At 44.0% G+C, this 11,135-nt stretch overlaps 1 protein-coding gene across 2 annotated transcripts in view; it reads left to right on the top strand.

Annotated features, from left to right (window-relative positions):
• TATDN1 (TatD DNase domain containing 1) overlaps positions 1-11,135 on the top strand; it is a 49,747-nt gene that overhangs the window by 751 nt on the left and 37,861 nt on the right. The window lies entirely within an intron of this gene.

Raw genomic sequence — 11,135 nt, 5'->3', positions numbered from 1 at the left:
AGGTGGGAAATGACAGTGATCACACCTCTGCTTTAGCAAGGTAATCCTGATAGCTATTATGTAGGTTTTGTGGGAAATAGGGAGAGGTAGGGAAGCATTTCAAGAGCTTAAACTAGGGTAATGGAAAAGAGAGAGAAATGGAAGAGATGTGTGCAGCATTTAGCAGCTCAGTGTTCATGGCTGGTAGTAGAGAGTGAACAAAGATGACTCAGGGTTTGGAAAAATACTTAACTATGAAATGGAAGCATGACTAGTTTGGCGGTGAGGAGAGGTATCCAGGTCCATTTGGATTAGGTTAAGTTTGAGATAATTATAGGACATCCAGGTAGAGATATCTGGGCAGTTGGGAATGTGGTCTGGCAAATAAGAGATTAGGATTATACATTTAGATCTGAGAGTTATTTAAGCAGTATTTTTTTTTCAAAGACGTTGTGCTAAGTCCTGTGGAACTGTAAAATCTAGTGGTGCAGTTTTCAGACTGGAGACCTAAGGCCTATGTACTGTACAGTCAAAAGCAAATGCAGGGGAGAATATGTTAAGTGCCAGGAAAAAGGTTTTGAAATTGCTGTGGGAAAGCCTGGAGTAGGGGTTTGGGGAGGGGTTCTCAAATAAGACATTGCCGTGTCTTAGCCTTTCCTTCCTAACCTTTGATATAATTGATGAGAGAGATGGAATAAAGAGCCATGAAGTACTCCATAAAGAAAGGCCACATAACTTTCTAAAAGTGTGTTTATGTTATACAACCAAATCCCTGCCTCAAGTTAATGTCTTAAATCCATTCTCCATGTAGACTCCATTTTGGTGTATCTAAAAATCAAACAGCTAAATGTTTCTTTTGCTTCACATCTTTCATTTGCTGTCCTCAGGATAGCCTAAATGCTTTCACACCATACAAAGCCCTTCTGTGGTCCAGCCCTGCCCACTTTTCTAGCCCATCCCTGGGCTGCTCTATAAACACTTGTGCATGCTGTTTGTTACCTCTGACAAGGTTTTAGAGTGGGAATTTGGGGCCAAAATATTCCCTCTGCCTACCAACTACCCTGTTGCCTGTCTACCTACTTACTCCTTAAAACTTATACCACATTATTTATAATTAAATATGAGTCTGCCTTTCCCACTAGATCAAACTCTTAAAGCAGATACTGGTATGGTATTTATATTTTTTTCCTAGGGGCGTAGTACAATGACTATTTGGGAAAGTATGAATGAGTGGCTTTAGTGCTAAGGTGATAAGAAAATTAGTAAAGGGATTAGCACCAGATAAAATAAGCAAGAAAAGACTTCTTAAAGAAGGTGACTTTATTGGAATAAATAATTGGAATAAATTTTTTTCTGCATGGTCTCCTTTAGCCCCACTCTCCTAAAGTAACCATATTAAAAGTTTATAGACTTCCCTAATTTTTAATAGATTGTTATACAGATTCATAAAAATACAACATATCAAGGTTTTTTTTTTCCTTTTTGAAACAGAAATGAGATCATATTATGCATTCTATCCTTGGTGTATGACTTACTCTGATATTTAATCTTTCAGTTTGTGTCATTTAAAAAATTCTGCCCATGAATCGCTAGACTAATTTCTTAGCCTAATAATGAATTCTGAACAATACTTTGAAAAACACCATATTAAATCCCTGGAAGATTGGTCCACGAACAAGCTTCACGTGGGACAATTGCATGAAAAATTAAACCAATTTTATGAAAATTACCTTAGGTTTTGGTTTAAGACAGCTGACCATTGTAATTCTTTCTACATTTCTCTCTTCTCTACTTGCATAACAAGTGGCTGCCCCTTAGAACTATACCCCAACAGTGGGGGTTTTTGTTTGTTTTGAGACAGGCTCTTGCTCTGTCACCTAGGCTGGAGTACAGTGGCTTAGATCATGGCTCCAGCATTGACCTCCTAGGCTCAAGTGATCTTCCTGCCTCATCCTCCCAAGTAGCTGAGACTAGAGGTGCTCACCACCACACCAGGCTAATTTTTTTTTGTAGACCACTGTGTCTTGCTATGTTGCTCAGGCTGGTCTTGAATTGCTGGCCTTAAGCAGTCCTTCCACCTCCTCCTCCCAAAGTTCTGGGATTACACGTGGAGCCACTGGCCAGCATGAGAATTTCTTTAGCCCAGCTTATACTCTCTTTTCTTTCTCCGCAAGTGGAATTCTATTCCCTGGGTGTTATTTACAAACTCTTCCACTCTCAAAAATACTTATACCTGCAACTATTAAATGCCAAAATCTCTACTGCATTGATCTTAGACTACACAGTACACCAAAAAATGAGAAATATCTGTGTAAGAAGAAAATGCAAAATACAAACAACAGTGAAAATAAAAACATCATATTCCATTCCTGATATAGTTTAGATATTTGTCCCCTCCAAATCTCATGTTGAAATTTGCTCTCCAACGTTGAGGTGGTCCAGTGGGAGGTGTTTGGGTCACTTCCCACCAGCCATCTCATGGGGGTGGATCCCTCATGAAAGGCTTGATGGCCTCCCTGTGGTAATGAGTTCACACTGGCTTCCCTTCCCTTTCCACCAGGATTGGAAGCTTCCTGAGATCCTCCCAAAAGCAGATGCTGGTGTCATGCATCTCGTACAACCTGCAGAACCATGAGCCAAATAAACCTCTTTTCTTTATAAATCACCCAGTCTCAGATATTCCTTTATAGCAATGCAAAAGCAGATTAATACAGTTCCTCCAAATCACACATAACACCTCCATGTCTATCTTTCCAGATCTTCTGTAGGCATACCAAACAAAATAAGATCATACTGAGGCTACTCTTTTGTACTCTGCTTTTTTCAATCACAGTCTCCACCTTTCCATTTCAGGGAATGTTCATATTAACTAATACCAAAATCATACTCAAATTTTTCCTGTTGTTCCAAAAATGTCCCTTGGTGGTCATGTCCAAAATAGTATCCCATTTAGAGCCACACATTTGGTTGTTCCTTAAGTTTTTAAATCAAGTGCAGAGGTTTGCCAACTTTTTCTTTAAAGGGCCATATAGTAAATATTTTAGACTTTGAGGGCCACGTGATCTCTATTGCAGCTATTCAACTCTGCCCTTGTGTGTACTGTGATGTAATAATAAATACATATGTGTTCTCTGCTCCCATTTCTTTGTTCACAACTCCTGAAACCCTTGGAATCTCCTAAGTGCTAAGTGTCTTTTTGTATGCTGCTAAGATGACTGATGACTGGGGGCTCCTGGATAGCCTCAGGATGGGGGTTTGCCTAGGAAAACCAATCATGTGATTAGATAGTTGGAACTTTCAGTCCCTCCCACCCACTCCCACCTCTGGAGAAGGGGAGAGGAACTGAAGGTTGAGTTGTTCACTAATGGCCAATGATTTAATCAATCATACCTACATGGTGAAGCCTCTATAAAAACCCATACATGTCTCTATGTGTCTCTTGCACATGGCCATTTTTGAATTGCATCTGTTTATAATGAATGGATAATAAGTAAAATGCTTTCCTGAGTTCCATGAGCTGCTCTAGCAAATGATCAAACCTGAAAAGGGGGTTGTGGGAACCTCTTATTGTAGCCAAGTTAGACAAGTTGTGGGTAACCTGGGAACCTACTGCTTGTAATTGGTATCTGAAATGGGGAGAGTCTTGTGGGACTGAGCCCTTGACCTCTGCTGTCTGATATTATATCCAGGTAGATAGTGTGAGAATTGAGTTAAATCGTAGGTCACCCAGCTGGTGTCAGAGAATTGGTTGTTGGGAGAGGAAACCCCCACACATACCTGACATCAGAAGTGAATCCTTACGCCTGTAATCCAAGCACTTTGGGAGGCCAAGGCGGGAGGACTGCTTGAGCCTGGGAGTTCAAGACCAGCCTGGGCAACAAAGTGAGACTCCATTTCCACTTTAAAAAAAAAAAATTCAGAGTATCGTGAGTATGAGAATACAGTAGGAGAAAGCAGTTTGCGTTTTTTCCTATCTCACACCTTGTCATTCAAAAGCAGGTGATAGACAGTATGTAAATAGGTGTGGCCATGTTCCAGTAAAACTTATGGTCACTGAAACTTGAAGTTCTTATAATTTTGATGTGTCACAAAATATTCTTTTGATTTTCTTCAACTATTTAGAAATGTAAAGTCATTCTTAGCTTAGAGGCAAACAAAAGTAGGCAGTGGCTTGTGGGCCTTAGTTTACCAACCCCTTGATCTAGCGCATTTCTTTTTTTTTTTGAGACGGAGTCTCACTCCGTCGCCCCGGCTGGAGTGTAGTGGCGCGATCTGGGCTCACTGCAAGCTCTGCCTCCCAGGTTCACGCCATTCTCCTGCCTCAGCCTCCCAAGTAGCTGGGACTACAGGCGCCCGCCACCATACCCAGCTAATTTTTTGTATTTTTAGTAGAGACGGGGTTTCACCATGTTAGCCAGGGTGGTCTCGATCTCCTGACCTCGTGATCTGCCTGCCCCGGCCTCCCAAAGTGCTGGGATTATAGGCGTGAGCCACTGCGCCCGGCCGCACATTTCTTTTTTTAATGTCACTGACTTGCCAAAGCAACTGGGCTGGTTGTCCCTGTGAAATAAAAATAAAATTCTAAGCCCCCTAAACTGGCTGAACAGACCAAGTAGACTCCAGAAAAACATGAAAAACTAAGATTTCCAAACATGACAAGATGAGGGGTTGGTCCTGGTCTCCTTCCTTACTAACCAATATCAGACTTTTTCCCTAAAAGTTAAACAGAAACCAGCCCTGGAAAAACCAAGATTGGAAGACTTGCTCCTCTGCTGACTTCAGCCAACTGCCTGACATTATGACCAGCTCCCCTCCTTTTTTGCAGTTTCACCATGACAGCTGACCAGTTTCACGAGACATTCCTTCTTGTACTGAGGGCAGTTGCCACCCCCTCAGGCCTCATCAAGGCTACCAAAAAAATACTCCTGGGATCCTCTCTCATTGTATATGTTTCTCATTCGATTTAGGCCCTTTGCACCACCCCCTCACTCAGCATCTTTAAGCCAGTTGATTGACCTCCTATGAGATACTTTTCTCCTCCTCTTCTAATCTAACCATAATTTACCATAAACTCCTTTTTTTTTTTTTTTTTTTTGAGACGGAGTCTCGCTCTGTCGCCCAGGCTGGAGTGCAGTGGCGCAATCTCGGCTCACTGCAAGCTCCGCCTCCCGAGTTCACCCCATTCTCCTGCCTCAGCCTCTCCGAGTAGCTGGGACTACAGGCGCCCGCCACCACGCCCGGCTAATTTTTTGTATTTTTTAGTAGAGACGGGGTTTCACCGTGGTCTCGATCTCCTGACCTCGTGATCCGCCCGCCTCGGCCTCCCAAAGTGCTGGGATTACAAGCGTGAGCCACCGCGCCCGGCTACCATAAACTCCTTAATGTAGCTACCATTTTGCCTTTTTTTTTTTTTTTTTTTTTTTTTTTTGAGATAGAGTCTCACTCTGTTGCCTGGGCTGGAGTGCAGTGGCACCATCTCGACTCACTGCAAGCTCCACCTCCCAGATTCACGCCATTCTCCTGCCTCGGCCTCCCGAGTAGCTGGGACTACAGGTGCCCGCCACCACTGCTGGCTAATTTTTTGTATTTTTAGTAGAGACGGGGTTTTACCGTGTTAGCCAGGAGGGTCTCGATCTCCTGACCTCGTGATCTGCCCGCCTCGGCCTCCTAAAGTGCAGGGATTACAGGCATGAGCCACTGCGCCTGGCCCTGTTTTGCCTTTAATAGGAGATTAAAGCACCCAAAGACTGCGTTGTCTTTACAGACACCTTTCTCTCACCTCATATAGACTTAAGGGAGACCCCTTTACCCACTAATGGATTCTTTCTCAAAAATTCTGCTGGCTTCCATTATGCAGCCTATATGGTGATCTCTCTGATGGGAACCACTGAATCAGGCCCCCAGCCAACTGCCTGATCTGCCCAACAAGCAGAATTAGCATCCCCTCGCTTGGGCTTGCCTACTGGCAGGGATGAAACGGTTAATATTTATACAGACAGCACGTATGTCTTTGGAGTTGCCCGTGATTTTGGCATGCTCTAGAAACAAAGAGGATTTTTTACTTCCTCTGGACAACCTATTAAGAACAAATACTAGGCTGGGTGCAGTGGCTCACGCCTGTAATCCTAGCACTTTGGGAAACCAAGGCAGGTGGATCACTTGAGGTTAGGAGTTTGAGACCGGCCTGACCAACATGGTGAAACCTCATCTGTATGAAAAACACAAAAATTAGCCAGACATGGTGGCATGCACCTGTAATCCCAGCTACGTGGGAGGCTGAGGCAGGAGAATCACTTGAGCATGGGAGGTGGAGGTTGCGGTGAGCTGAGATCGCACCACTGCACTCCAGCCTGGGCGACAGAGTAAGACTCTATCTCAGAAAAACAAAAACAAGAGACTGTTTTGTTTCTCTTAGATACCATTCAGGCTCATTGAGCCCTAGCCGTTATCATAGTCCAGGGACGTTTCTCTGACAAGACAGAAGAGAGAGTGAAGGCAACCACCTAGTGGATGCAGCAGCTAAAGCTGCCACCCAGCAAGTGGCTCCTTCCGGAGTTACATGTACTCAACCCACTCCTCCTCCTCCTCCTCCCCCTCCCCACCCCTCCTTGCTCTTCCTTCTTCCTTGCTCCCCTCCCCATCTGAAGACCTTTCCAGACTCATTTTCACAAAAGACAGTCTTGGAGTCTGGAAGAGGGAAATGGATGAAACAAAATTGCACTTGGAATCCCCAGACAAAATTACAGGAAGGTCCAAATGGACATCCAGTCCTACCCAGGACCCTGCAAAGACAAACAACCTTCATACATAATCTGACCCATTGGAATCCAGGCAAAATGATTCAGCAGGGTAGACAGTACTACTGTATGGTGGCTCTCTCCAGCTCTTGCCCCTCAGCTATATAAACTTTGCCATATCTACCCTCAGTATAACCCAGGTGAACTGAAGCTCCCTCCAGGACAGTTTCCTCTCCCCAGGGTCCCTTAAGCATGTGACAACCTGATTTCATTTAGTTACCACCATCCCACAGGTTAAATTTTGTTCTTCTAATGGTTGACATGTATTCTCATTGAGATAGGTCTTTCACCTGTAAACAAGCAACAGCTATGGTGGTGGCCAAAATGCTGCTTCAGAAAAACCATTCCTATCTAGGGTGTTCCCACTGAATTCCACAGCGACAGAGGCACTCGTTTTACCTGCCAAATACTAGAACAAGTTTTTAAAATCTGCCCTTTTACAGCACTTTCACTGTGCCTACTACCCCCAGTCCTCTGGGCTAGTTGAACAGTCTAATGGGATCATTGAAAGCCAGGTGGCAAAGTTACAGAAACTCAACCTGTCCTTGCCTGAAGCTCTCCCAGTAGCGTTACTGATTCTGCAGTCCACTCCCACCAGTAAATGTCAGCTCTCCCCTTTTGAAATTGTTATTGGTTGGTCTGTGCACTTAGACCAGGAAATATTTTCTCCTGCCCAATTATAGGAGGGAACTTTAGGCTTATTGCCAGGGGCTTGTTAAAGCTATAAAGATCAATCACTGCAGGTTGTAGAATCTTTTTACAGCTTCCCGTCAGGCTATAAACTCCAGTATTACCACCTCCAGCTTGGTGATGACAAGTAATGGAAGAGACATCAGTTAAAATACTTCCTCCAGCCTACTGATGGGTGCTATTGTGCTGCTAAGTTACAGAGGTTGACTCCTGGTCGCACATGTCTCCTCTGAAAACAACCCTTGCTGAATCTTGGAAGTTGGTGCCAGTCTCTACACGAGACTTCAGTTAACCAGAGCCTCATCTTTAGACCCAGAAAAAGGCAATAGTCAACATAAACTGCTTTCGTGAGACCCAGGGCCAGGACTGTATTCAAAGACACTGGGTCTCATTTAATAATTTGCCTCTATCTAAATTAATAGAATTTGTTCCATGCCTTTCTACTAGGTGACTTCAATGTTTAGCTACCCGTGTGCTTCCTCTTCCTGTCTTTATCAGAACTGAGCAGGGCTTATGCCCTCCACTCCTGAGGACATCATTGCTCTGTTCCTATAGTGAGGTGTTCTCTTACTTAAGGACAGTCCCTAAAGTTGTCAGATAATCCCCTTGGATTTGTATGGGATTGATGGTTTTTCCCTTGGTTCAGTTTTCTGAATTGTTAAATGGCTGTTCCCTCCGTTCCTTTTACTCTCATACCCGTACTGTCCCCTTTCCCTCTCTTTGCGATTGTCCCTCTGTCTTGTCTCAATGCAGAGAATGGCATGATAACACTTTAGTTAAGCTGTCCCAAATGTTGCAGTAGAAGGAAACCTATTGGATTGCTGGATTTGCCAACAACTTCCCTGATCCATTAATAATAGATATGTGCCATGGGTAATATCTGTCATTGACTTCTCAGATGTCCCTAATGTCACCACTTACCCAGACCAACCCCTTTCCCTGTTGACTTTCTAGGTCCAATTGCTTCAAAGCCCAGATATTGTCACCCCTTGTTTTGATTTGTCCCGTGTTTTTAACATTGGAAACCCATTCTTTACCATGGGACCTTCTTTGTTGTTGTTGTTGTTGTTCTTTGGGTTTTTTATGTTTTTTTGAGACTGAGTTTTGCTCTGTTATCCAGGCTGGAGTGCAGTGGTGAGATCTCTCCTGCCTCAGCATCCCAAGAGCTGGGATTACAGGCACCTGCCACCATGCCCAGCTAATTTTTGTATTTTTAGTAGAGACTGGATTTCACTGGTTGGCCAGGCTGGTCGTAAACTCCTGACCTCAAGTGATCCACCTGCCTCAGCTTCCCAGAGTGCTGGGATTACAGACGTGAGCCACTGCACCCGGCCTACCATGGGACCTTCTTGACCTATGAACTACTGGATAGACTAGTGTCATCTACATCAGATAAATAAAGTTAAAAATATATCCCTACAGTGCCCACCATATTTACATTTAACATAAGTGAGTGGATTCTGGAAAGCTTGCAAGAGAAATGGCCCGTGGTTTAGTTTGGTGATGTCAGCACTCCTCATGAATGCATCTGCTAATTAAGACACCCTCAGGAGTATCACTTGTGCCCCCCATTCAGGCCCTGTGTTTGTATGTGGCATAGGGTCTGATCCACCTGCACAGCTTTGGGCACACTGTTGTCTCGGCAGCCTACAGTTAGAAGGTTCATGCTTGCTGGGATATTTTGTAAACCCCCATATCCTTACACAAACTTACAGAAGGACCCTCTTTCTCTCCATTATTAAACTAAAAGGTCTATGTTGGCAGGGTATGAAAATGATACAGATGAAAGCATCCTGGGAATATTAATTCCGAGTGTTGGGATTTATGTCAGTAAGGATATGATTTGAAAAGTCTCTGCCGCTATTAGTCAGATTGTTGCGGGATTTAGGAGTGTGAGAGAGACCTCGGGTTGAAACAGGACAATCTTCTATCGAGTGCACTCAGGCCCAGCAGACTCAGGTCCAAAGACTGAGCCCGAAACAAAGACAGCACTTGACTTTTATACACACTTCACAAAAGGGGGTGGGCTAGCTTGAAGCAAGCTTACAGTGATGTGAAAGCAGGGATACAGAGGCAGGACAAACTCAGGATTGCTCATGACTGTTGCCAAGCAACCCAGGTGCCCGTTATCTAGGTTTGCCTAGGCACGGGCTTATCCCATAACCTTCGCTCTGGTGCCCAGGCAGCTGTAGTTCAGGCCTACTCAGGCTTCTCGTGACCTTTATTGTACTTCTTAGATAAAACAGAATACTTGAAGTTACTAGTTACAGAGAACAAGAATCTATAAACTCATACCATAAAACAAAGGAAAATTGGTTTTTCTTCTCCCTATGTTGAGGGAGTGCTGGGAGAGTCTCCAGAACACATTAGATACTATTTTCAAGACTTTTCCTGGGTCTGGGGTTTGCCTGTTGCTGCCTCTGGGACAAGTCAGTCTAATACAGGAAAACTTATTTCTCTATCTTTTAAATTTTATTTTTCTTTAATTTCCCACCTTAAGGTAGCTGCAGATGCTGCAAAAAGCCTTGTAGCTCAACAAAAGTCTCTAAACTCCTTGGCTCAAGTAGTACTAGATAATAAAATTGCTGTGGATTTTCTCCTAGCCAAACAAGGAGTTGTTTGGCCCATACCTCCTGTTACATTAAGTACTTCAGGTGAAATAGAAACTGTTAGATGCCGGGCGCAGTGGCTCACGCCTGTAATCCCAGCACTCTGGGAGGCTGAGGTGGGCAGATCACAAGGTCAGGATATCGAGACCATCCTGGCTAACATGGTGAAACCCCGTCTCTACTAAAAATACAAAAAATTAGCTGGGTGTGGCGGCAGGCACCTGTAGTCTCAGCTACTCGGGAGGCCGAGGCAGGAGAATGGCGTGAATCTGGGAGGCAAAGCTTGCAGCAAGCCGAGATGGCACCACTGCACTCCAGCCTGGGCGACAGAGCGAGACTCTGTCTCAGAAAAAAAAAAAAAAAAAAAAAAAGACACTGTTAGAGAGACTATCCAAACAAGCTTAAATGGTTACAAGAGCTATGAACTACTAATCCCCTCAATGATCTATGTAGTTGGCTTCCAGCTGGCCTGGGAAATCCCTTTCAAGCTGCTAAGTGTTTGTCATATTCATAGTCTCCATCATACTTTTCTTTCTTAACATTTAAATTACTTATGATAGGACTGCAAGAAGTCCCCTGTTAAAACCAGAATTATGATGGCTCAGTGCGTAGAACTTACAGGCAAGTTAATTTGGTAGCCATTCCTTTTGGCTCTTATGTCTCTTATACCTTACAGGTTAATGAGTGCCTGCCATCTGTGTATTCCTGCCTGATCTAGGATGTCCAGTTGGCTATCGTAGGGATGGATCTGGGACAGGTAGCCACACCACCCTGGCAATGACATGGGACAAAATAAAGATTTGGCTATTGGTGCTGCCTGCAGCAGATCGCGGCTAAAATGGGGAAACATGAAATAAGTAAATTTCTAAGCACCCCCCTGCCCCACCTGACTGACTGGATGGACACTACCTTGGCCGAGGAAAACTTTGAAAGCTAAGTTTTCCAGCCATGATAAGATGAGAGGTTGGTCACACCTCAGTACACCCCCTTCCTCACTCACCAATACCACACTTTTTTTGTAAGCGTTAAATAGAAACCAGCCCTGGAACAGAAACAAGAC

This window comes from Symphalangus syndactylus, chromosome 7, assembly GCF_028878055.3.
Source record: "Symphalangus syndactylus isolate Jambi chromosome 7, NHGRI_mSymSyn1-v2.1_pri, whole genome shotgun sequence".
Lineage (NCBI taxonomy): Eukaryota > Metazoa > Chordata > Mammalia > Primates > Hylobatidae > Symphalangus > Symphalangus syndactylus.
This window is presented reverse-complemented; position numbering and strand designations above follow the sequence as displayed.